This window comes from Podarcis filfolensis (assembly GCF_964270895.1).
Source record: "Podarcis filfolensis genome assembly, chromosome: 7".
Classification (NCBI taxonomy): Eukaryota; Metazoa; Chordata; class Lepidosauria; order Squamata; family Lacertidae; genus Podarcis; species Podarcis filfolensis.
Genome location: NC_139603.1, coordinates 18,277,634 through 18,305,489, shown reverse-complemented (window position 1 = coordinate 18,305,489; position 27,856 = coordinate 18,277,634). Strand labels below are relative to the sequence as shown.

At 42.0% G+C, this 27,856-nt stretch overlaps 1 protein-coding gene and 1 long non-coding RNA gene across 6 annotated transcripts in view; one reads left to right on the top strand and one right to left on the bottom strand.

Moving 5' to 3' along the window:
* Window positions 1-27,856, top strand: part of CDH12 (cadherin 12) — a 661,518-nt gene that overhangs the window by 327,401 nt on the left and 306,261 nt on the right. The window contains exon 1 of one of the 5 annotated variants that reach the window (XM_083623826.1): window positions 11,336-11,383. The exons of the other annotated variants lie outside the window; for them this stretch is intronic. The gene's annotated coding sequence lies outside the window, so the exon portion shown is untranslated. Of the gene's footprint in view, window positions 1-11,335; window positions 11,384-27,856 lie in introns of those variants that run through there. 5 annotated transcript variants of the gene reach the window in all.
* Window positions 1-27,856, bottom strand: part of LOC310767246 — a 582,601-nt gene that overhangs the window by 284,845 nt on the left and 269,900 nt on the right. The window lies entirely within an intron of this gene.

Below are 27,856 nucleotides of genomic sequence, written 5' to 3'. Positions count from 1 at the left end.
GGAGTCCTCCTGAGAGTCAGGGAGGGAAGGACAGTGCTGTAGTGAAGAGGAGGAGAAAGTGGAGGCAGGTGAGCCAGTCCATATGTCCTCTTTTTGCAGGACATGTCCTCATTTTCATGAGTATGTAAAATGAAAGTCGCCATAGCGATCCATAGTTAAATGTAGAAGTCGGCAAATGTGTCCTATTTTTTGCTCTTCAAAATATGGGAGCCCTACCGTAAATAGCTCTCCAACGTTGCCCTGCACCATGCACCAAGTGTGTGTGATCTCATTAACTGAATAGACTACAAATGTCCCCTGCTGGCAAGTAGCTGGGCAGTAGCATGGTGGAATGGATTAAGAACCTGTCTTGTATCAATTCATACTATCATCATTTTATTTGTATGCCACCTTTCCATAGTCGAAGCTACACTCAAGGCGGCTTACAACATAGCAAGATTTACATAATTAAAAACATAACAGAAGTCATAAACAATAAATAAAAAACATCAAAAAGTACACAACCAAATGGAAACAATTTCCATGTAAATCATAAGATCTAAAACTAAAGATACAACAATAATATCAATAACAGCAACAGCTCTCTCAACCCCCCATAAACAATACTCCAGCCCAAGAATCTGTTCAACAGCTTCAGCTTTTGTAGTTGGAGTCAGTCCGCACTCCACTCTCCCAGGCCAGATGGGAAAGGGCTGGCAAGGAGGGGGCAGGTCTTCCAGGGCTCACAGCCAAGATGGTCTCATTTAAAACAACACAGATAAAAATTAAAATAATTTAAAAACAGCCACAGTCCTTGTGAAGCCTGTGAAGCCCCGCCCCAAGCCAGGTGGAAGGAGGCAGGCAGTCCTCCTGGGCAGCAACAGCAGCAGCAGTCCTTAAGAGCAGAAGTCCTTGAGAGTCCTTAAGAACAGCAGTCCTATGGGTTTCTCTTTGTGAATACAGTGACTGGCAGCTCCTCGGAGTTTCAGAAAGGACTTAGTCCTATCTGGAGATGCCAGGATTGAAGCTGGGATCTTTTGTAGGTAAATGACCTTATCACCGAGCCCTTCCTATGACTTTACAATGACAATGCATTTGAAAGGGATAAGAAAGGACTGGAGGTAAGGGAGTGGTTCACAGAGCTTGGCACCAGCTCCAATCCCAGGAATCTCTTGTTATAACCTGAAATCATGGAGAATTGATGCCGGGAAGAGAAGGAAGTATTGAGGTAGAAGGACCAATGGTCTAATTCAATTTAAGTCAGCTTTCTTTGTGCTTAAGTTTTACTCGGTATGTTTCTGAGCACAATTCAAAGTGTTGGTGCTGACCTTTAAAGCCCTAAATGGCCTCAGCCCAGTATACCTGAAGGAGTGTCTCCACCCCCATTGTTCTGCCTGGACACTGAGGTCCAGCACCGAGGGCCTTCTTGCGGTTCCCTCACTGCGAGAAGCAAAGCTACATGGAACCATGCAGAGGGCCTTCTTGGTAGTGGTGCCCACCCTGTGGAATGCCCTCCCATCAGATGTCAAAGAGATAAAAAACTACCTGACATTTAGAAGACATCTGAAGGCAGCCCTGGTTAGGGAAGTTTTTAATGTGTGACAATTTAATGTATTTTTAATCTTTGTCGGAAGCCTCCCAGAGTGGCTGGGGAAACCCAGCCAGATGGGCGGGGTACAAATCATAAATTATTATTATTATTATTCAGCAATAAAGTTGCATTTTTTAAAGTAAAATAGATACCGTGAAGGATTTCTCCCTACTGCCTTGCTTTCTCCCTAGAGACTGCATACTGTTTTCTTGTAGGGACAAATGATTCCATTCTTCTGGAGCTGTTATATAAATGTCCTTTCCAGCTAAGAAAGTTGGGTTGTGCCTGAGGCAAAGTACGCTAGTTTTTAGGCAAGTCATTTTTATAGATTTTGGAAATGTCTAGTTGAACAAGATAGACCACACTTGCATCATACAGGAAGATAACAGCCTGGTAAATGGGCATATGCTTTCATCTTTTCACATGGATAAAAATCCCTCAACAGATCTTGGCGAGTAAAAGCTAAACTGATCTGCTGTCAAGTGGATTGATTGGCAGAAGGCTCAGGCAGCTGGGGTGGGGGAAAATACTTCTCTGTACAAGACGTAATTCATTTCTCAAATTCCTAGTCACAAGGTGGGCTGGTGGCTAGTACTTTAAACAGATTTAGACCAATACATTTTTATTGCCAAAACTTGAATCAGAAAGTACTGCGAATGTGGAGGTCATTTAGTGGAATCCGCTGTTACTGTGGTGTTCAGCGTCACTGAGCCATGCCAAGCACTCTGACTCTTATTTTCATTTTGCTCGGAAAAGACTAAGAATAAAGCTTATGGACAGCAAAAGCAAGAAAGTTCTATTTTGTACCGAATGACCTTGATCTGAATTGGTTAATGAAATGCATTAAGTATGCATACCAGTGTGAGAACTCCAGACATGCAGACGTCTTTCTCATAAGCTAACTCATAACTTAATCAAGTTATCCAAGAGCAGATCTTGAAACTGATCCTCTTACGAGCCCGTTTAAGTACCACTCTTAAAGTACTATCACTGCCTTAGCCTCCACATGAAGGTATATACAGGAATTCAATCTCTCTGTTCATAACTTTAATTATGCTGCTGGTCCAACTTAAGTGCTGCTTGCCTAATTTTTCATTCATTCTGTAACAACCTTCATATTGGTTTCAGGGCTGTCTTAAGCATATGTGGCGCCGGGGTGCACAGATCCGCCTGGCGCCCCCCCGCCCCGCCAGGTTGCCCAGAATTATCAACTTTTTTTAAAGCAGAGGAGCCCAGTGCAACAAACCAGCCTGAGGCACACTCTGGGCGGGCCGTCGAGGTGCACATGGCAGAGCTGGCCGGCCACATCAGCAGCAACAGAGGATTCCGAGGCAGCGGCAGCAGCAAGGCTGGGGCCGGGTGCCTTGCGGGAGACAGCCAGCGAGCAAGCAGAGTCTACAACAGTTGAGCCCGAGATGGCGGCGGCAACTGAGCGAAGCCAGGTGCCTTGTGTGAGCAACGTGTGTGCGCTGGGTGGGCCTCTCGATGGCCCGCCAATCTCAGGCCAGCAGGAGGGCGGAGCTGGCCAGCTGCCTCAGCGCCCGCAGCAGAAAAGCCTGTGGCGCTCTGGAGGGCTCTGTTATGCTCAGCAGCAGCTTTTGGCTGGTCTGGCTCTCTTCAATCCCCAGACTCCAAATCTCGTCCCCAGACTCTCGGCCTGGCGCCCCTGAGAGCCCAGCACCCGGGTGCCCTGCACCCCTAGCACTTATGGGTAAGACGGCCCTGGTTGCTTGATATCTCTAGTTGCAACAAAATAGTACAAGTGCTAGTGCAATCTCTCTGTGGCATGCCATGACTCTTATTACATATGTGCCAGCTGAGAGCATATGTGCATATGTGTTTGCATGAACAGATGATGGCAGAAAGGTAGCAGCACCTGGTGGTGAGTGCAATTTGTGCTCCAGTTTTGAGGAAAGAAACTCCCAGCTTCATGTCCCTATTGCAGAAAAATAAAAAAAATTCAGCCCATGCAATTACTTGCTGATGCCATTCCTTCTCTTCTCCCGTATGATCTGTGCTGCTTTGCAATGATGTAAGGTGAAACAAGAATTGTGGGTAGCATCTAAGTCCTGCTCAGATTTGGCCCACTGGAATCAATGGGCTTAAGGTAGTCAGGTTAATTAATTTTCATGGGACTCCTCTACATAGGACTAACATTGAATAGAACCTTCTGAATAGAACCACTATGATACCAGGTTGTCATTTTGGGTGGTGAAACTGCAGTGTGCACTCAAACCTTAACAGTGCTGTCCTGTGTCTGGCTATGTGTTATGTGCACCCATTTCTGTGCACTGGTATTTACTTCCTAGTGACTGCAGTGAGTGTTGCATCTTCGCTCAATTAAGCACTCATAATTAAGAGAGTGAACCACACACACACACACACACAGAGAGAGAGAGAGAGAGAGAGAGAGAGAGAGAGAGACTTTATTGGTGTGCCATTCGGTGGCTGCAGCATAAAGTAATGGCTAGCCCGTGCCAATATCACCACAGATACAACAATGCCACAAATAGAGTTTATTGCCAACACCACTCCTAATGTTTCAGTAGAACTGGTTCACCTATTCAGCTGCCAGTCATCATGTCCAGGGAATTCAAGAGATATACATGGATGCATGAACTTGCCTTCAGCCTAACACAGTGCTGAATGGAAATGCCTTTCACTATTAAAAGAGTTACATGCTTCTGTGCCCTGTGAGGCCAACAGAACACTGAACTGAAAGGGGACAAATGAGGCCTCTAGCCTAAAATTCCTAGCTCAGGATTTCAGAAACCTAAGTCAACACTAACAGATACCTAGTTTTAGGGATTTGATCAGTGCAAGGTCAGTTACAGTTCCTGGGATTCTTCATGATTGTCGAAGTGAATAAGAATGCTTTAAATGTATAGTTTCAATGTGATCCATGCCTCACATTTGGAATACCCTAAAACCTAGCTGAGCTATGGCTGATGAAGTGCAGAGCTTTTACATATTTTATATATCAATATGATTTATATTGAGGGGAAGCTAGTCCAATAGGGTGAATGGGGGCACAAACCCATCAACCTATCCTCTTTCAGCCAGCCTCTACTCGCCTGCCTTCTTACTTGGAACCAATTGGGAGGTGGCTGTTTGGCTAATTAAACTATCTATGGCATTTTAAACTGTGTGGTATTGTTTTTGTTATAATGTTATGCACTGTTGTTTTTAATTGGTAAATGATCCTGTCATCCTCGACTGAAGGGCAGTATAAGAATTTAATAAATAAGTAAAATAAATATTGTTGGCCAGTCCCAATGGCCCACAGCCACCACTGTCTACTTGCATAGCTAGGTAGCTATCTTCACACATCACACCTCTGAATTTGTTCAGATTGGAGCAGGAAGATAAAAAGGGGAAGAAAATATTAAAACACTGCAAGTGTAAGATCCCAAGTTTACACTGGGGCAAAGTGTTTCTCAGGCCACTGGGAAGGAAACACTTGTTCTTACTGAAGTTTAGATGGATTCGGTGGGCATGTTTTCCAAATGATTCTTCAAAAACAATTATGTCTACAATAATTTTCAGCTTCAAGTCATTCGTACAAAAAAAAAAAGGCAGCATGCCACTGAGTTTGTCAACGAACCAAGAGAAAGTAAAAGCTACATGCGAAGCAATTCTCTATCTAAGCGCAACATTGCACACATTAGCACTTTTAACCTTGGCTAGTCAAGCAAGCAAGCAGGAGGTGGAATCTAGTGAATTCATCCTCTTCTTGAAAGAAAGGCTGCACATTTCTGTGGCATGAAACTTCCCCGCACAATCAAGAGATGGAAGAGCTAGGTGCCTGCAGGGAACAATATGAAGTCAGGAATGAGTTCCATTTCTGAGCTCCCTCACCCTTCTTCACCACTTCCATGCTAGCTTTGGCGCTTCATCCATGCTTTGATGGTTCATACTTATTATGTCTTGTTTTCCATTATGTCTAAACCAGGGAACTCAGACAATACCAGGGGGAAAAGCCAGGAAATGATGTAAGCAATAGAAAGTGTGTTCTACTTCAGTATTCATTCCCAGTTTCACAAACCATGGTTTATGAAGCTGAAAAGGGCTACCAAAACACAGATGTGTTCTTGATTTCGGTAGGTTCAGCATCAAGAAGATACAAAGGTTTCACTAAAGGTGGTGCATTTTGCACTTTACTCTATGAGGCCAAATTGACAAAGCCAAATCAAAAGCCCCCCAGGATATTCCTTTCAAAACTACGGTAGTTTCACTTGCATTAAAAAAGTACAATAAATCCACAATATATGCTTCTGAAACTAGATAATCAAACGTACCTACATATATAGAATCCAAAATGCATATATTGATTCTATAAACCAACCAAGTATTCTGCTTTCTATTTAGTTTTATCTCATTGGTAACAATGTATCCATATCTGATGCAATCTTATTCTAACATTACTGATGCTAGCTTTGCCTTTGTATACAATTCTGAGTCCTATGTTCATAAGGCAAATCTATCCATAATTTATTATTATGCAATCATTCTAGAGTAATTATTTTTGCTGCCTGATCCTTGTTGTTCGCTAGCTTGTGAGGTAATAGGATTTCTCTCACAATGCTTGCAGCAATTTTCTGGGTTCTGCTGCTGAAGCATCTAATTGCTCTAATTTTTCAGCCTGATAGTTTATTTATTCTGAATTATGGAACAGGAATTTGATGGTGGACAACATGTCGCTTCCAGGAAGCAAATCATACCTTGAGCTTAAGCTGAAGAGTGAAACGGATCGACAAGCTGAGCTTAAGTAACCAACCAGCACAACCTTATATATGTTTAATCAGAAGCAGGTTTCATTGAGTTTAATGTGGCTAGTTCGATGGGTCTTACTCTCAAGCAAGCATGCAGAAGATTGCACGGTACATTTTTAGGAGTGTGGAAACCTTCCTGTGAAATTCTGCAAGCCTTTCATAAATTATTTTTGCTTCCTTCAAGGGCATGTTGTTACTCCTGTTGGCCAAAATGTTCCTAGGACTTGTACTTCTTTTATGCATTAATCTCCAGATGGGAACCCTGTGCAAGTGAGATTACTGATTGTGGGTGAGGTTACTTGTTCTGCAGACATTCTGGGATCAAATCAGAAGCTGGGATGGCTTTCATAATTCCGGACTGTCCCTGGAAAATAGGAACACTTGGAGAGTATGGGCTTATGTCACCGAAATTGCCTTGAAGGGTGCCTGCACATTTTCCTGTATAACTTTCCTTCTTGTAGGGCTAGGGAAAGGCAGGCAGGAAGGAGAAAGTCAGTCTGGCACCCCTAACAGACATAGGCCCTGGTGCAGGTACACCATTATTTATCTGACTGTGGTCACATGGCTCTGTATCCTTCTCCATGGCGCCTCAAAACAAATCAACATAGAAGGGGAATGGGTCTCAACAACTCTCAGGTTTATTCAGTGAACAGAAAGATAAGATCAAGCTGGGATAGGTTAACTTAACCCTCTGCTTTGCCTATCTTGTTTTTGGACCTTCAGAGCTGCAAGTTCCACTTTCCCTTTGAGATACATTGTCGTCCACAGCCATGGTTGTTACTGCTCATCTTCTTGTTTCTGATTGGATGCAGTTGTAACAGACCCTCTTTGCTCACACCTTAGCCTCTACCCTTGGCCCTAACCAGCTGTAGCCTCAGCTACATTATAGTACTAGTCATGCCATTTTCCTTCCTAGCTATTCAGCTTCTTCTTACCCAAACACACCGTACTTCTTTATACACTAGTTTCTTCAAAAAAGTACCTCTTGCCTTGTTTGCCGGATCCAGTAACTGCTACCACTTGCTGCTCACTCTCAGTATCTAACCCATGTTCACCTTCCAATGACTTGGTCAACTATAACCCCTCTTCCCTTGTGTTTTCTTCCATGACTTGTTCTGCCTCTGGATCTCCATTCTGGCTGGGTTCTTCTGCTCATATCTCACACATGCCAATCTTCAAATTAGATAAATAACTTATGTAAGTTACATTGAATTCAGTGGGACTTATGCCCAGGTAAACGGGGTTATGATTGCAGCCTGAATCAATGGGTTACTTGTAGCCAGTTCACTCTTAAGTATTATTTTCTACTTATGGAGCATGCTTTTGCAGTGATCATGGTCAATATCATTATCGGTTCCTCCATTCCTGGTCATTTATGACATCCATTTTGATCTGTTTATAGTATTAAATTGTTTTGTGAGATAGTTGTTAATGTTTGCAGTTATTAATATGGCATACAATTCAACTCCATTACACCAATGACAGGTTGGCAAATCACTTCAGTGGGATATAGATTGCTCCCTTGCTCAATAGTATATCCTTTATTGGTAGGCAAGAAATGGGTCTATAGATTTTTCAGGACTGCTGGAATTGCTATCCATATAATTATATATAGGCAGAATAATTCAAAATTCATTGATGGAAATCTGACAATCTGCCATGCCTTGGTGTAATTTTTTAAGGTGCCCGTATTTTTTTAGTTCTCTACATCAATAACTGTACCAATATCATCTTTTTTTGCTTATATAATTTATATTACTTTCTATTACTTTCAACAGAATTCTAAAGCGCATGCGCACGCACACACACACACACACAGAGAGAGATTGCTAATAGAACAGTAGATATTTATTCAATTGTTAGAGGATACACAACACTGGTTGAGCTCCAGCCTTATCATGTTATATACATATTTAGGGGCATATTTGCAAATATTTGCTGCAGCAAACTTTATTATTAATGTAAGGAGGAGACTAGCATATGCAATGAAAGAATTTTACTTGAAATATGCAACCCACTTCCAATGATACCTACAATGATTGTGCTTTACATTTACATTCCTTGTGTGCTGTTTGAAAAACCTCTTTCGTTCATATTGTTACAAAAGTTGTTTCCCCCCCCCCCCCCCCGCCAAGCGGTGGCAAGAGGCCATGGGGTTCCAGGCACTCACCCAGGGCCTGTGCTCCTTTGGAGAATTGAAGATGTGGCAGAGACTGTCATAGCTTAAAGAAATATGGTTTATTCATGGGAAGGTGTCCAGATCTTACAGTATGGTTATCTCAAGAAACGTTTGTTCCCCACATCTCCTAATTCTGCTATCCCTAAACACTATGCCTCCTTTATTTGGTTGCATTCTAATGGCCATTTCTTTTGATGCTCTGAAGTAAAAGGTCAAGGTAGAAAGACCCCTGACCATTAGGTCCAGTCGTGAACGACTCTGGAGTTGCGGCGCTCATCTTGCTTTACTGGCTGAGGGAGCCGGCGTATAGCTTCCGGGTCATGTGGCCAGCATGACTAAGCCGCTTCTGGCAAACCAGAGCAGCACATGGAAACGCTGTTGACCTTCCCGCCGGAGTGGTACCTATTTATCTACTTGTACTTTGACATGCTTTCAAAGTGCTAGGTTGGCAGGAGCAGGGACAGAGCAATGGGAGCTCACCCCGTAGCGGGGAATCGAACCGCTGACCTTCTGATTGGCAAGCCCTAGGCTCTGTTCTCTAATGGCCATTTCTTTTGATGCTCTGAAGTACTAATGGTTAATCCCTCCAAGGTGTCACCTAACAAAGGAGCTTCCCTGAGTTCATCAACACTTGTTGATTGACTAGGATTAAAGACTGGTACACACTTAGGACATTTACATAGGTTAATTAACTCTTCACATGCTAATTACTGATGCTCAGAAGTAGGTACACACATTCCAAAATGCATGGGACTTGATTATGTTCTCAAAGTCTGACAGTCTTTACACATAAACACTACTTAAATACCTCAAACCCTTTGCATAACCTCCTTTCTAATACACTTTGAGACTCCCTTATTGCATATCCCAGTTATAACATGCAAGTTCTAATTTAATCCTAATATTTACTAAACCTAAACCTAAATCTATTACAATACGATCGCTCGCAGTGTTTGGTTACTGCTAGTGACTGTTGATACAATACTCAAAGTAACTGCTGGATGTAAATCTTTATTATTATGTGCTAAAGTTATATAAAGGCATGGATTTATAAACCAGTTACTTTTAGTTTTGTTCTGTGTTAAAGTTCCTTGGCTTCCTTTTCTTTTGCCAGCCTTAGCAGAATAGAACACTAAGACACCGACATCAATAGTGCAATCTATACATGTGTTATCAGAAGTAAACCCTATGGGGTTGTGCTTGGACTTACTTCCAGATAAATGTCCGTAGGATAAGGACTCAGCAATCCTTAAAGGTAAAGGGACCCCTGACCGTTAGGTCCTGTCGCAGACGACTCTGGGGTTGTGGCGCTCATCTCGCTCTATAGGCCGAGGGAGCCGGTGTTTGTCCGCAGACAGTTTTTCCGGGTCATGTGGCCAGCATGACTAAGCCGCTTCTGGCGAACCAGAGCAGCGCACGGAAACGCTGTTTACCTTCCTGCCGGAGTGGTACCTATTTATCTACTTGCACTTTGACATGCTTTCGAACTGCTAGCATGTCAAAGTACAAGTAGATAAATAGGTACCACTCCAGCTGGGACCAAACAACGGGAGCTCACCCCGTCGCGGGGATTTGAACCGCCAACCTTCCTATCAGCAAGACCTAGGCTCTGTGGTTTAACCCAAAGTGCCACCCGCGTCCCTCAGCATTACTTAGCTTAATAATAATAATAATAATAATAATAATAATAATAATAATAATAAATTTTATTTGTATCTGCCCACCCCGGCTGGAGCTGGCCTCAGAGCGGCTAACATCATATAAATAACACAGTATACATAAAAACAGGCATCAATTAATTAAAATACATCTTAAAATTAATCCAGACAAATTAAAATCTGGACAAATGGCAGTTATCAGGTTAAGATTGAGAACAGTTAATATTTGCCAGGACCAACTGTTTTCACTGATCATATAAGGATCTGTTAACAGGCTGGGAGGTCTCCTTCATGCTTGTTCTTATACAAAGGAAAATAGGTCAGACTGCACCCTGGCTGAAGGCCTGACAGAACAGCTCCGTCTTGCAGGCCCTGAGGAAAGATTGTCAAATCCCGCAGGGCCCTAGTCTCTTGTGGGAGAGCATTCTACCAGGCCGGGGCCATGGCCGAAAAGGCCCTGGCTCTGGTTGAGGCCAGTCTAATTTCCCTGGGACCGGGGATCTTATTGTTTGCAGACCGTAAGCTCCTCCATGGGGCATACCAGAGGAGGCAGTCCCGTAGCTACGAGGATCCTAGGTTGTACAGGGCTTTGAAGGTTAAAACCAGACCTTAAACCTGATCCTGTACTCTACCAGGAGCCAGTGCAGCTCCTGGGTGAATGTGATCCTGTGGCAAGAAGAAAGAAACTTTACTAGTTCCATTTCTGCAGCTCATCTATTTTTTACGCAAAGTAAGTTGCACCTAAATAATGAGGGGTGGGGGTAGCCTGCCCTGTCCTCACAACACCCAGAAGTTCAGCTGTGATAATCACTTTGCTCTTAACTTTCAGCACAGCTCTTATCACTCACCCCAAATTGTTCTGTGTCAGAGTCATTTGCAATAGTTGCAAACTATCGCAAAACTATTGGTCCATGAAGGAAAAGGTGGGGTCTGGTGATTGAACGCTTTGGCCTTGGAGTGCAGAGAGCCAGCCAGCATCTAGGCTAAAAATCTGCTACTCATTGTCCCTCATCTGATATGAATCCTTGCCTACAGTGTATTATGATATCAATTATACATCTGTGCATGCCATTTATAATTAAAGGTTTTTTCATGTTAAGACTGGAGCTACAAATCTGTTGAATGTTTATAGCAAAGAGGATCATTATTTTTTCAGGTACAAAGGCTGCATGGGCAGAATTTTTTACAAGCTGGTTTAAGACAGGTAAGCCTGCAGAGATTTTTTTCCCCCTGCCTCCCCTGTTTAAAATAAGAAGGAGCACATCTATGTGCAGGTGTTAATAGTGGAAGGATCTCATCTGAAGGCAGATATGCAGTTTGTTAATATTACTTTGCTTTTTTAAGGAAAATAGAAAAATGCAAAAGATAACAAAATAGTAAATTCTATCCATGTCTCTGCATCTCTCACACAATATTTGGCTCAGCCTTTCACATTTGTTTTTGCAGTTTCACAGCATATACATGTTTATGAATCTGGTAGTCTAATTGGATGCTAATAGGATATACTTAACAAAGAAAGTTAGCACTTGTTTGGTGATAATTTTTTGTACTGTTGCCTACTGTGCAGGAAAAATAATAACCTAACTAGATTTGCTGTGAGTGTGTGTAGATAAAGATGATATAGATACAGGCAGTTGCTCCCACGTATATATATATTCATAGATTGCACAGTGTATGCATGTGCATCTTTCATATCTGCTGCTTACAGACTTTCCTGAGTGAAGAAAGATCAGTGTAACAGCTTGGTAGTAACAGCTGCAGGGTTTGCAATTGTGCCCATTTCCCTGTACAATTTCTTCACCTAGTGCTAGAGCCCGCAACATCTGCTAGCACCAGCCACAGAAGTAGTTAAGTACCTTTTGCTGCTATTGGGTCCCTCCAGGCTTTATCTCGGACGCCAGCGAAATGTCAAAAGGGGTTTTGTTTGTTTGTTTGTTTTAAACAAGCTAGCAAAACTAGCACTTTGTCTTAGACATGCATATGTTAACTTATAGCTGCCACAATGAGGTCATTTTCAATCGGAACACATAGTAAACCACTCATTTGTGACATAATTTGGACAATTCCATTAGAGGTTTGTGTCTGTGAGTGTATTTACATGCAAATATGTACCTAGAATGTTTTTGAAAAAGTGGTTACCCACTGAAAAGTTGTGGCAAGCCTTTTTGTAAAAAAATATTTTTATTAAGTTTTCCATTTTTCCCCAGTATTACATCATAACAAATAACATAATTCACAATTCTAAAATTTCGCCACCCCACGCCCCCGGACTTCCCTCCTTCTCTGGTTTATTTCAAAATAACATGATTTCCTGCATATTTCCTGGCAAGCATCTTTATTGATGGCATCTTGGATGGTCATGCAGAAAGCAGATATGGTGATTCAGTGAGCTGCTATGACCTTTAAACTGTCCCGCTGTGACACTGCTTTAAGCAGCTATGGCTTCCCCTAAAGAATCCTGGGAACTGTAGTTTGTTAAGTGTGCTGAGAATTGTTAGGACTCCCTGCTCACCTTGCAGTGCTACAGTTTCCAGAGTTCACTAGGAAGAGGTATTGACTGTTAGGCCACTCTGGAAATTGTAGCTCTGTGATGGAATCTTAGGTAGAAACCATGACTCTATAGGTCGTCTTATTCACCTCAACATGTACAGCCCTGGACCCTGTCACTCTCAGCTACAGCAGACCCTCCAAGTGTCCCTATTTTCCAGGGACATATCTGATTTAGAAAAGCCATTCCAGTTTCTGATTTGATCTTAGAATGTCCCACTTTTCTTTAGGACATCCCTATTTTCATTGGAAAAGGGACGCGGGTGGCTCTGTGGGTAAAACCTCAGTGCCTAGGACTTGCCGATCGTGTGGTCGGCGGTTCGAATCCCCGCAGCGGGGTGAGCTCCCGTTGTTCGGTCCCAGCTCCTGCCCACCTAGCAGTTCAAAAGCACTCTTAAGTGCAAGTAGATAAATAGGGACCGCTTTCTAGCGGGAAGGTAAACGGCGTTTCCGTGTGCTGCGCTGGTGCTGGCTCGCCAGCTGCAGCTTCGTCATGCTGGCCACGTGACCCGGAAGTGTCTTCGGACGGCGCCAGCTCACGGCCTCTTGAGCGAGATGAGCACGCAACCCTAGAGTCGGACACGACTGGCCCGTACGGGCAGGGGTACCTTTACCTTTTTTATTTTCATTGGAGAAATGTTGAAGGGCATGGAGTTATTCGACTCCTGAGTTTTCTGGAAGCAATCCTGTACAGGGTTGTTTTTTTAAAAAAATGTTTAATGTTTTGTTATGTTTTTATATATGTTGGAAGCTACCCAGAGTGGCTGGGGCAACCCGATTTTCAATGGAGAAATGCTGGAGAGAATGTTACAACTTCCTATTTTTGCTTACTTCTAGCCATCTGTATTCCTAAACTAGCTGGCTAATGGGGAATAGACCGTGAATCTTAAGCTTTTGAGTACCAAGCAGGGATTGCTGACCTTTATCAAAAATCTTTTAGTTCCCTTTATAATTCCTACAGATGTTTCTTCTGAGCAGGACCTTATAAATGTTTATAGTTATCTTGTTTTATTTATTGTGTTCTGCGCTGCTTTCTTTTTTCTTGTGTAAATTGCTCCAGAGGCCTTTTGCCCTAGAAAGGCAGCCAAAAAAGTATTTTAAAGGAAACTTTTAAATAAAGTTCACTATTATGCATTTATTTAGTAACTATTTCTACTTACAGCCCATCCTCCACTGAATAATTGAAGGGTGTACAACAGAAAATATGGCAGTTAATGTAATTATTAATAAAATTGATTATATTAAAAGTAATAAAATAAAAACAGTGAATCAATAGCAAAGTTAGTAAAACAACAGCACAGAACAACAGTGTAGCAGGAGGGAAGGCACCCTCTCAACCCCTGTGGTTTTTATTTATTTATTTAGGATATCTAGTAAAACGCAAGTGTAGGGATGGGCATATATGTCATTTTTCATCTCTCTAAATTTATTATTTTTCCAGTCCTATGTTCAGCACTCCACAGTTCCACTTCAGTTTGCAATTATTATTCTTTTAAGGTTCTGATGAAATTTCATCAGTATTTTACTGCAAATTTCTCTCAATGTACACATTTGCATGCAACCTTTCCTAATATAATATTTTTGTAAAAAAGCTTTTCTTAATATAATGCATTTCTGTTTAATAAATGTTGACTCTTCAATAGATGCTAATTCCACCTGCAGAAGCCATCTCCTCTTTTGTGTGTGCATGTGTGAGAGAGAATTCCTGCTATGAGAAGGGAAGGAGATTTTGTGCTTCTTCTGGCGAAGTACAATAAAGTTTGGGGTGGTTTTGCTTATCATAATTCTAGATAAGGTGGCCAGGAGTAAACGCTGTTTTGCATTTGCCAGACTTTCCCATTAAATCAATTTCAGGCTGTGGTGCTGAGAGATACTCCTGAGTCCTCCATGTTTCCCACAGTATTTAGCCACCATAAGGAGGAGATTGTTTAATTAGAGATGTCTTGCTTAACGTCTGTGTTCAGTCGCATTATCCACCCCACCACCTCTCACTACTTTTAGTTAGGCTTCTCTGCCACCGGAGAAAATAAAAGAGGATTTCAATCAGTTTCTCCCTTGCCTTGGATTACAGCTGCATTCATTTCAATTTGACATTTGTTTTATTTCCTGACTGATCTGATTTGAACGCAATCACTCTTGAGCAGGAGCAAGTAAGGAACTGAAAATAGACATCTTGACCTCATCCTCCAGCTATTCTCTTTGTCCTGTAGCCAGTATCATCTTCCCCCCTCTTCTTTTTATAGTTGTGAAAAACAAATATTCATTTCTCAGAAATGATGGGGTTACTTCAGAAGCTGTCTAAGCTCGGGGGTGGGGGCGGAGAGAGACAGGTGACTCTCAATTGTAGGAGAAGCTGGTGCCTTAGCCAGGGTTAACCCACCTAATGCCTGCCAGATGTTAAACCACAACTCCTATGCTTTCTGGGACCGATGGGAAATTGGGCCACTTCCTGGTGGGGCCTTGTTGCGGTCCGGCCCCCTAGCCACTCCCCTCAGCAGCGGGGTGGGACGGCATCCCGCATCATGCTGGGGGAGACCCTGGCCACGTCAGGATGTCAGGCGCCAATCAGCTTGCCTGGGGACGTGGCCGGGGACGATTTAAACCTTGGCACGAAGGTTGCGTTATTGGCCTTGCTATGGACTTCGGTTGGTCGCCGTTGAGGATCCTGGTAGGAATTTTTCCACTTGGCAAATTGGCACCAGCCACTTGGTTTTCACCTACCGTATTTTTTGCTCTATAAGACTCACTTTTTCCCTCCTAAGAAGTAAGGGGAAATGTGTGTGCATCTTATGGAGCAAATGCAGGCTGCGCAGCTATCCCAGAAGCCAGAACATCAAGAGGGATTGCTGCTTTCACTGCACAGCGATCCCTCTTGCTGTTCTGGCTTCTGAGATTCAGAATATATATATTTTTTTGTTTTCCTCGTCCAAAAACTAGGTGTGTCTTGTGGTCTGGTGCATCTTATAGCGCGAAAAATACGGTACCACATAGCAATCGTCTCAATTTTGTAAGGTTAGGCGGTTAGGCATTGGAATAGTGATGTGTGAGGGAGGGAAGGCGCGGCCATCGCCTGTCCATCCGTGCTCAAGGGTATTCCATTAAAGAAATCCGGGGCTGTGGATCTTGTCCGAAGCCCAGGGAGTGGCTAGGGGCATTCCACAACCCCAGCGGGAAACCCGGGGGGCTCGAGTCGATCCGCATCGGTGGGGCTCCCCCTACTAGAGGTTTAACTTTACCAGACTTCTTGCAAGGCAGGCAGGAGTCAGACATAGCCTGTTGATGCCAATGCCTAAGCCAATACCGCTCACATTCTGTAACCAATAAAGTTCTAAATTTGCCCATTAGCATTTAACCTAAAAGTTCTGTGTCCTTGTGTTTTATTCTCCTGGGCGTGGCTTGGGGGCCTTGACACGCAACCTGATTTGGATGTTACCCCATCGGTTACCCCTTCCTCAAGCCCCACCTGCACAAATTTTTTTAAGACACATTGTTTTAGTGCTGCGTTGCTACATAATTCAACCCCAAAGAGTTGTTTTTGAGGGGGGGGGGGAATCTGCATTTCATCTAACTAGAACCATCCACAGAAAATGGGGCAGGTGTAGCATGATGCTATATCTACATTGTTTCTCCTGAATTTAGCTATTCCAATTTATTCCATAAATGTCTTCCTTTACAAGTCTCAAAAAAAAATTAAAAAAATGTTCTCATTCATGCTGCATCATGTGTTTTGCAGTCTATTGAAGACTTCACATTCATTCTCCTTTGGATGTGAATAGTGACAGCTGAGAGCTGATCCTTGTGTAAACAAAATGGCATCATCCATGCATGAGAGGGAGATTTCAACAGGCCTGGGGTAACCCCAAGGTTTGCAGAAGCACACATGCACACAAAAAATTGTTTAGAAGGAAAGGAAAACCCTAAAAGAGGAACATAAAATAGTTCAACATGCTCATTGACCATAGAAAGCTAACTACCTGAAGCAGGTAGGGTGAATTGAATAGATTATCCTGAGAAAGGGTATGGTTGGTTGGCTAGAACCCCAAACAGAAGTGCATTTTGTTGCATGCTCCAATTGTTCCATCTTTTCCTCTTTTTCAAAACGTGTTTACATTCGTGGCCTTGTTTTTATATTGTATTTTCCACAGTTGTATACTCCCAACTGAGCAGGAAAGGAATGTGATAAATGGAACAAACCTGCTAAGTAAAGAAGTATCCCTCGCTAGCCCATCATAATTTCTTTTCTTCTTTTTTTACACTTACTATTATTACTACTAAGTTAAAAGGAAACCAAGAATGCCGAATTGCATTGAGCAAAAGGCCTATAAGCAATATCGGTCCATGTACATGGATAGCAATATGAGATTGCAAACTACAGAAGAAGAGTGTAATTATGGAGCCTGGATAGGACATGAGAATTGGAGAATTAGAGAGAATTAGATTAGAGACCTGATGAATTATTTGGTTCTAATGTTATTTCCAGAAAATGTGTTTAATATTACTGTCTGCTTGGTCAGGGAAGGAATGACTTATTGGGAGAAAGGCAAGGATGTTGTCAGCTGGGGTATGAAAATTCAGGTGACTAGCATTATGGATAAACTGGCTATCCATATTCACTAAGGTAGGACCTGACCAATACATTAATGTGCTACTCCAATCTGTCTCATCACTTCTACCAGTCTATGGTTGATATCCACCATTGCACCAACAGACATGGTAGGATCTCCCCTTCCTCTTCTCCTTTCTTCAGCCATCTTCTGCCCTTCAATTTTCCCTGGAGGGTCCCAGAAGCTGCAGAAGGGGAAAACACATTTGTGCAACAGGAAGACCATTTGGTTGGCATAATTGGATGGCACCCAAAACCTGATAAACAAATCAGATTAGTGCCAGTACAAATGAAAGGACTGCAAGCCTGGGAAGTGTCTGTTTTGCTACAATGCAAACTTTTTTTGTGCTCTTATGTAAAAAACGAAAATAAATTTAATAGCAGCAAAAGCAACAGGATGTCAGAAGTATTTTGGTATTCATTGTGAGGTAGCTGGGAGCCATGCTCATCTCTAAGATTACAACTTCAGCCTTACCATTGGACAGTGATTCTTCATGACGGTTCTCTCTTACTCTTAGTTGAGGGAATGCTTGGTTCTGTATCCTCCTGAGATGATGCTACTCATTTTAGAACATCATGTTGGACTTTGTAATTCACTTTGTGCAAGCCTCCGAGAGAGGATTTTAAAATTAAGCTTGTATAAATGTGCAATTGCATTTGTACATTTTGTAAGGATCCCCCCCTTCTGCAGGCTGCTATTAATGGACTATATACAATTATGCAGGAGGTGGCAAAATGTCAGGAAGCCATAACACTAGCTTTATTTTCCTTCCTTTAATTAAAAAGTCACTTCTGACTACTGTGAGTGTGCTGCTTATGTAGGATTCCTTCTGTGTGTCTGCAAGGTGTTCCTTACAGCACAATCCAACACATGTATACTCAGAGCTAAGTCCCATTGGGCTTTCTCCCTGGGAAGTTGATATAAGACTGCATATCTAAACAGCACCTGCACAACTTATGAGCTGTCAAACTGAGCATAGCTCTGCATCTCTGAACTGAACCTCCTGTTTGATTCTCATCTGGCATTGCACTGCATTGCATTGCAACAAGCAAACATGAAAACCTCAGGTGGTTTATTGAGCTCATGGTGGGACATAATATTTGACCAGCAGGCTTCATTGGACTTGGTGACTCCAAAATTGTGTACGCATCAGCTCTCTATGCTGATTTGAATAAAACTGCATAACAGTTAGTCCTCCTATGTTCCATGAAATCCTACAAAGCTCGTGGGTGTCACAGTGCTGAAGGTAATTTCATTCTGGATTTAAGTATGCTTTCAGACAAGATTGAGTCTGCCAGATCTTATTTTATGTGCTTTATTTGGCTCTCCACTCTCTATCAAACGTTATTTTGACAGAGCCACTGTAGCAGTCGAATGACCCAGGTCTCGACCTATTAATGTGAGGCAAGTATTTTTAAAATGACATTCTTGATTGTGAAGGAAAGTAGAAGTAGGATCTGCCAAAGTGGATTAAGGTTTGATCTGTGCTACATGCTAAATGCATTGCCATTTCTGCAGCTGCTTTATGAAATATATAGAACATCAACTGGTGGTTTGACTTTAGTTTTTACTCTCCTCCATTCTTTTTTTAATAATAAATTTTATTAGATTTTCAAAAAATTAGCATATAAACGTCATTACATGATAAATTTATCTTTATCTGACTTCCCACCCCATTTTCCAGGGTGTTTTTATTTCTTCCCCTCTGCTGCACACTACAGTCTCTATCTCTTATACCATGGCAACAATACTATATTATCTAATTCCTTCAGTTGCTCATATTTTCTTAAATAGTCCGAAAAGGGCTTCCATTCTTCCACAAAGAAATCATTGTTAGATTCCCTTATTTTGGATGTTAATTTTGCCAATTCAGCATAGTCCATCACTTTACTCTCCTCCCTTCTTCACAGTAGCGTATGGGAGCTTGGCCCCGTAATTTGAAATAAGTGTCTAAAGAAAGACAGAAGACTAAAACAAATGACCACTTCCTAATACGTGGTTTTGGATCATCATGTTATGCCAGTGAGGTGGTGTCTGGACTTCAGGAAATCCCATCTCTCCCACGGTGGGATGCCAAGAAGCAGATAAACAAGTACCGTTCTTATAAAGTAGTTCATTCAATATTCACAGACAGAGATGAAGGAATGCGGTCTCTCTTAGATAATGCTCCACCTCCTCAGTCCCTCCTATTCTACGTCACCTCTGTGCTTTCTGCCTCTGAGCTTTCTTTTCTACTACTATCAAGGCACACCTGGTCCTGGGAGGGGGGGCAGGTCAGGAAGGCTTTATAGAGACACTGAGTCTGTTAGCTGTCTCTCCACTGGTGTTTCTTCTTCCTGCTGCTCACCCACTATTTCCCAGCTGCAGCCTCTGAACTGTGACCTTCTGCAAACCACTGTTTTAAACCTATACTGCCCTCCTCTTCTTGGGAAGGTGCAAGAAGGGGTGGGGGGTTCCCACCATTCCTCCTCAGCCCAGCCCCTGACAGGTGTTAGCACTTCTGCCAAGTGAGCAACATGGAAGGTTCCACCACTGTGCACCTCCATTTCTCAGTGCAAATGCTCCAAAAACTGAGATGCTGTTGGCATGAGGATGTGCTGTAGTATATAGGCTCCTCTCATGTAGCCCATATCTTCTGATGTTAGTCCATCAATATACATAGGAAGGAATAGCTCTACTTCTATAACATCACCATTGCAATGCTTCCCATGGGAAGTTTGTATTCTGTCACGTCTGCCCATTGGGTGGTTGAAACATATCCCACCTGTATAATAAACTGAGTCATTCCAATCAGAAACTGAGTAGGAATGTTTTCACTGTAGGGTGCCATCTCCTGCTCAGGGCATGAGGTGGAAACTTTTACATCTCCAGATGCTGTAGGAGTCAAGACAGACACAGCTGCTACTTCCTGTTTGCTTCTTGATTCTGTTCCATGCCCACCTCCCCTGCCTACTGGAGCAAATAGTTGTCCTGATTCACTTTTTGTTCTAATCTTAGTGGCAACTCTACTGCTGTGATGTAAGTGAAATAGAAATTATAGAGTTGCCACCAAAATTGCACCCGGAACAAACTTGGAAATTAATTTTGTGGGTTAACCATCAGGAGAAACATCTGAGAAATGTCAAGGGAAGTCCAAAAAGTTCTGGAATGCATCAAGCATTTTGGATGAAAGGAATTCATGCATTCCTACCACTTAATAAATGTTTTTTTGTGTGTGTTGACCCAGAATATCCCCACATTTTCTGGTCCAATCTTGGTTGCATCCTCTAAATCCTGCTTTTGATTTCATAACACATGGATCTGATGTTGTCAAATGAAATCTAGTGGAAATGGTATGTAACTGATGCAAGGTTATGATTATAGTACATGTGACTGATCAATACTTTTGCTAAATAGGGATGCCTTTCAATAACTTACTATTATATATATATATATATATATATATATATATATATATATGGAATCTTATTTGAATCTGTTTCAGGATGATTTCAAGCCAACATCTTTCTACACCCATGTTTTTCTTAACAGAAATGTGGTTTGATGCACTTCTCTTTCCAGTTTGGTTATGATGGCTGCAAAATCTGCTAGTGGGAGAAAACCCAAAATGTTAGGGCTTTGCATAGTGCAGAATCCATGTGATTCAATACTAATTGGCAGCATGGATAGAGCTTGGAGATCTCCTGTTCTGCCTTGAAACTGCTATCTCATCTATTTATACTGCGGTGGGCAGCTAAACCCTATCATCACCCCATCAGGTCTGATTTGTGGCTGTCGATTTGTCTTCCTTTCAAACCTGTACTGGTGAGGTGATGGAAGAGGTGGTGAGCAATTGCCTTAGGAGAAATAACAAAGAGCCACCCTCCCAACTAAATGTCTAATTTGTCAAGTTTGGCGAGTATCGCACAGGGTTTCCCTGTGTGAGCTTTGCACGACCCATCTGGATTCCAATGGTTTTTATTTTTCCTTCCTGAAAGTGTCATGCAGAGCCTTGGCAGGGATTAATAGAGGACTCTGGCTCCTCTACATGTTGCCCTGTGTACTGTGTGTACATCCAGATTGCTAATGATAAACTAGTTTACACTTGCAGCTCTGCTAGCAAATATCCATTCATTTCAGGGAACCGGGCTCTGCTGGTTGGTGTGTGTGCACCATAGATTCTCAATTTGCTCCTAGCATGCCTCTCCATAACTTGCCTTATTTTTTAAAAAAACATAATAGTCTGCTGTAATCCAATTAATCAGCAGAAACATTTTTCTAGGAATGAAACCAGCTGTAAATGGGGTTTTAACATCATCACTCCTCCTTCAAGCACCCCCCTTAAAAAAAAAAATCAAGGAGTCTGAAACAGGCAAGTTCCAAGACTATCAAATAGTTGGGCATTTTGCAGATTGTATAAGTGAATGGAGGGGAAGTTGAAATGTATTGAATTTAGCATAAATAAATAAATAAATAAATAAATAAATAAATAAATAAATAAATGGCTCCAATAGTGGGCAAAGGATTGTTGTTGTTGTTGTTGTTTAGTCGTTTAGTCATGTCCGACTCTTCGTGACCCCATGGACCAGAGCACGCCAGGCACTTTTGTCCTCCACTGCCTCCTGCAGTTTGGTCAAACTCATGCTGGTAGCTTCGAGAACACCATCCAACCATCTTGTCCTCTGTCGTCCCCTTCTCCTTGTGCCCTCCATCTTTCCCAGCATCAGGGTCTTCTCTTCTCATGAGGTGGCCAAAGTATTGGAGCCTCAGCTTCACGATCTGTCCTCCAGTGAGCACTCAGGGCTGATTTCCTTCAGAATGGATAGGTTTGATCTTCTTGCAGTCCATGGGACTCTCAAGAGTCTCCTCCATCACCATAATTCAAAAGCATCAATTATTCCGCTATCAGGGGAAAGGATAGAATTTGACAAAGGAATAACAGTAGATGTGGGCTTATACTTCATTAGGGATGGAGGAGAAATGTGATTCAGTTTCACACTTAAAGATGAACCTTCCTAACTAATGGTATCAAAAGCCACTGAGAAGTTGAGCACTAACAAAGACATATTTCCTCTGTCTCTCTCCCATCATAGGTACAGGCCAACCAAAGCAGCTTTGGTGCCAAACTAAGCCTAAACCCTGATTGAAATGAATATAGAAAATCAGTTTCCTCCAAGAGTGCCTGGATATGGTCTGTGACCACACACTCAAGAAGTTGAAATTGGCAAGTGTCTGGTAACTATTTAGATTTTTTAAATTCAAGGACGGATTCTTGAGGAGTGGCTTTCACCACTGCCTCTTTCAAGCGGGCAGGGACCATCCCCTCTTGCAAGAAAGCATCGATCACCTTCTTGGCCCAACCAGCTGTACTCTCCCTGATATTTTTTATCAGCCACAAGGGTCAAGGGTCCAGTGTGCCAGCAGTCATGTCCTCAACCTTTAGTAACTGAAACTCATCCAATGCAAGAGGACTGGGCAGTGCTCTGGACATTCCTCTGGTTTTATCTGCTGTGGCAGTGGAGCCAAGGTCCCAGTGAATTCAACTGAATTTTTGGCCAAAACAATTTGCAGACAAGTTTCAGTTCTACCACCTCCTTTGGGTCAGACTGTAAAAGGCTCCACACTATCTGGGAGAGCTCTGCTGGACAGCACAATAAGTATGCCTTCTTTGCTGCCTTCACTGTTAGTAAAAACAAACAAAAAAAAATTTCCTTCCAGTAGCACCTTAAAGACCAACTAAGTTAGTTCTTGGTATGAGCTTTCGTGTGCATGCACACTTCTTCAGATACACTGAAACAGAAGTTGCCAGATTCTTCTATATAGTGAGAAGGTGGGGAGGGGTATTACTCAGAAGGGTGGTGGGAATGGGTGATTGGCAGATAGCTGTGATGAGCCTGTTGACGACTCTTAACGACTGCAATAGGTCTTACAGGAAAAGGCAAGGGGTGAGAAGGTGAAAAATGGCTTTGTCATGTATAATGAGATAAGAATCCAATGTCTTTGTTCAGACCAGGTCTCTCCATGGTTTTAAGTTTGGTAATGAGTTGCAATTCAGCAGCTTCTCTTTCTAGTCTATTTCTGAAATTCCTTTGTAGTTCACTGTTCACTGTTAGTAGTTAGGCTTGATGATGAGCCCCACCAGTATTTGATTGTATTTGACTGGAGTTTTCCTCCACTCATGTTCAAGCCATATCCCAGCTTGTTTCCTCGCCCTAAGCTCTGGTGAGCACCAAGGAGCCAAAAAGTGGAAGTGGGCATTGAAGATTGATCATGTCAACAGTCTGAGCCATTTGGATGTTCCAGAGGTCGCCCAGGGCTTCTACAAAAGTGCCAGTCACATCAGCCAGAAAATCCCCCAGAGCTGTCTGGAAATCCATCAGCCTCCGAGGGTAAAACATTCCGCGCAAGGGGGAGGGTAGAGGCTGAAAGACTAAATCTCACTTTCAGATCACCGCCTTCCTACCCAGCTGAGAAAACAAGCTCCAGAATGTGGCCTGCAACATGCTCTCTTCCATCGCTTGGGCTTTGAAAGAACATTGCTATGTGAATTAAACTATGTCCCAAAGCCTCCTTTACTACTTTTATAGTGCAAATGTAGCAATAAACCACTGGTATGAATCCATGTGTGTTTGTCAGAGAGGCTAAGATTCCAGATGAAAATAGGAAGGCTTAACAAAACACACACACACAAACACACACACACACACACACACACACACACACACAGCATGTACTTTTCTTTTCTTCTTTCTTTCTTTCTTTCTTTCTTTCTTTCTTTCTTTCTTTCTTTCTTGACAAGCAGGATAGAATTATTTCAGCATTTCATGCCACACCAATTCCAGGCAGAATAGCATTCAAAACGCTCCCTGTGTATCTCTGCTCTGTTACCCACATGGAAAAAAATGATACATTGATTCTCTCTGTGCATGCTGTATCTTGTTGCAAAATGTCTTCTATCGGTGTAGATTCACCTGTTCATTTCCTGTAATTATAATGTGCAAACTGTCTCGCCATTGACATGTAGAGCTTGCCTTGCACTAGTGCTGTGCTGACTATATATATCCTATATTCTGCAGCAATTAATGAAAAAAAGAACTGCATATCAAAGGGAAGACAACGTTTTGGTAAAATTTCCATGGGTAGGCTGCAGAGTTTTAGTTGAGCTAACCTTACTAGGTGACTGGAGGAACTCTGTGTGATCCTTCCTTCCTTCCTTCCTTCCTTCCTTCCTTCCTTCCTTCCTTCAAATTTTATTTTCAGTGGTGTTCACTCTGTAGCCTTCTTGGGAGTCTGTGTTTCCTGAAAACTCCATAACCTCATCATCTCAATTTCCTTGTAAGTCTGGAAAAGTAGGGAGGCTGACAACTGTACATCTGAAAACTGTTCATTTGTTTTTCTATGGTGTGTTCAAATTATGGTACATGGGTGGCACTGTTTAATTTATTTTTTTTATAAATATTTATTAAATTTTTCAATTTTATACAAACACAAAACGAAAAAGAAAAAAAAAGAATATTAAAAACAAATCAATTTCAATAACTGTTTTTCAATAACATGTTTCTTTGACTTCCTCATACCTCCCCTTCTTGTTTTCTAGTTCAAATTGTTAATCCAGCAAATCCTAATCTCTTTATATTCCTTTTAACTAACACCTTATTTTCCAATCAACTTTTTAAATTTTATGACTTAAACAATTTTAATCCCAGTTATTTTTATCATAACAGCTAGAGACCACATAAGTTCAATCCAGCATCTTTCAGAGTTCATTAATTTTGTAGTATTTCTGTAAATAGTCCTTGAATTTCTTCCAATCTTCTTCTGCCGACTCTTCTCCCTGGTCGCGGATTCTGCCGGTCATTTCTGCCAGTCCCATACAGTCAATCAACTTCATCTGCCATTCTTCCAGAGTGGGTAGATCTTGCGTCGGGTGGCACTGTTTAATTTAATTGCTGTTTAATGTGGCTCCAGCATGCTCCCACCCTCCCCCTTTTAAAAAATCTGGCTTCATACAATGTTAGCCACAACCGATTTGTATTCTGCACCTTTAAGAGAATTGCTCCGCTTTCATGACCTTTCCCACCAATCAGCTTCCATGTGATTCAAAAGCGGAAGCTGCATTTCCAATTTGTGAACAGCTGAGGCAGCTTTTGCTCATGTGCAGAAAGGGGCTGGGGAAATGCAGTGGGGGAAAGTGACCTTGCAGTGTTTCAAGCTGCTAATATGAACATAGCCTAAGTTATGTATTATCACTTCTTCGGAAATAAATGCAGGTGGATTTTTTTTTAAAAGCTGGAAGGAAAAGCTCAAACTAAAATCAGTGAGTGCTCCAATGTTAGGCACTTAGCAGCCAGCCTCTCCAGCTTCCAATGCTTTAGCTGAAGCTCTTCCCATGGGGCTTTATTAGATCGGGAACCACAGGCAGCTGGGGAGGCTGCAGAGTGTTAGGGAAATTTATAAATGGAAAGAATAACAGCCACTGCACCTGCAGGCAAGTTCCTGTAAAAAAAGCAGCTCAGCCTAGCATTCCCCTAAATTATAAATTCTAAAGTGCCCTGAGAAAGAGAGAGATAATGGAAGAAATAATAATAATAATAATAATAATAATAATAATAATAATAATAATAATAATAATAAATGGGGGACTGGTTTTGGTACCACACTAGCCTACTCATGTTGAAAAGAATCTATGAATAATTTTCTAACACCCAACATAAAAGCATGGGATTCTCTTGAGCCTCTTAGATTGCAATGCTATGCATGTCTGCTGAGAGGCAGGTACGGTTGAGTTCAATGGGATTTGTAACCAGGTTTGTGAAAATAGGATTGCAGCCTTATAACATGTGGATCAGGGTTGTTGTCTTTTTAAGTACATTTCTGTCACTTAAAGAATCCCGTCTTGTCAAACCCTCTGTCTGCTGCACCGCTGATTTTGAAACTTTATTTGGGACCACTCTAGGTTTCCGTGGAAGCAGACATTGGTCATAGTGGGTGACATATCATGCTAGGTTCACTGTTGTCCTGCAAAGCACAATAGTATTAGATGTGAGTAATAATGTATTCTCTATACGTGTTTTGTGATGTTGAGGGCAAACAGGCTATAGGAACATAAGAGACCTGCTGGTTCAGACCAAAGGCCCATCTGCTCCATCATCTTGTTCACATAATGACCACCCAGTTCTTATTACACATCCTTGGCATGCATTACTAAGACATGGGTGGAAGAGATGGTTGGGTAGGGTTCTGTCATTTGTTTCCCTTATGGCTATGTAAACTCACCTGAATTAATTACTGCTGTAAACTTGAATCAAAGCTACTTTTCATCCTGAGCGTGATTATTGGCCAAAGTCATCATTGGTTTGAATTCAGCGGTGCTAAACTGGAAATGAATCGGACATGAAAACACACAGACCATGGCTTTTCTTTTATGTCTGAAAATGGCAGGTGCAATTGGTTTGGAAAGGGATAAAGCAAAATTGACTTGAGCCATGACCTTCTATGCCAAGTTAAAGACCAGAACAAATTTCTAAAAGGTTGAGTTATAAACCTCAGAAGAGCAGTTTTTATTGCAAAAGTGCTGATGCAACCTTAACCATAAGTGTGGGTGACTGGTGTGGCTATAATTTTGTTAAACAGCAGATATGGGTGCCTATGCCCGTTAACAACTAATATATCATGAATGGCAAATGCTGAACAGAGGAAATGTGGAAGCAAAATGCAGCAAGAGATGAGCAAGTAATTAATGCTAAGAGTCCACAGGAGGGCAAGAAATCTTCCTTTGACTAGCTGTGATGGAGGACATATCTTTTATCAGTTGTTAAATCCATTAATTGGAATGTTTCTGGTGTTTGCATGAAAGTGGTGCACAATAATTTATGGATGTTCAGGAAGTTGTATATTTCACCATGTGCCGATTTTCTGTCAACAGAGAACAAATCAAATCACAACATTTCTACATTTTGTAGTTAAACGTGCAGATTTAGAGTGATCAAATTTCGAATGAAACCGGAGCATTACTTTTTACTTGTGAATCGTGGTTTGGCTATTTGGTATATTTTTGCACACCACTATATTATAGGCTTGGGCACACTTTCGTTTCTGTATCTTTCTGACCAAGGGATTGTCCACACTCCCACTTCTCCCACGACTTTCCCCCAAGGAAACCCACTGTTTCCTGCTGAATCAGAACAAACATCAAACGGGTTTTCTGCAGATTAATGTTTGCCCCCATTCAGTGGCAAAAAGCGTGTTTTTCCCAGGGGAAAGTGGTGAGGCCACCAAAAAACTTCTTGGACCTATACCCAGAAAGCATGGAAGAAGAGAAAGTATGGACAAACCCTGCTAGCAGTGGAACAAATAGCTGAACAAGAAGCTGAAATAGAACCTATTGAATTGCAACACCAGTTATCCCCCCCCCAATGGTTCTCATCTATAGTGTGTTGCAAAGACCCATCACAAAGCATATCAGAAGACAATGGTTTTATCAAATGGTATAAGAATTTGACACCTAGGTTGAGCATTGTATTACAGAGTGTGCTAACTGACTGAAT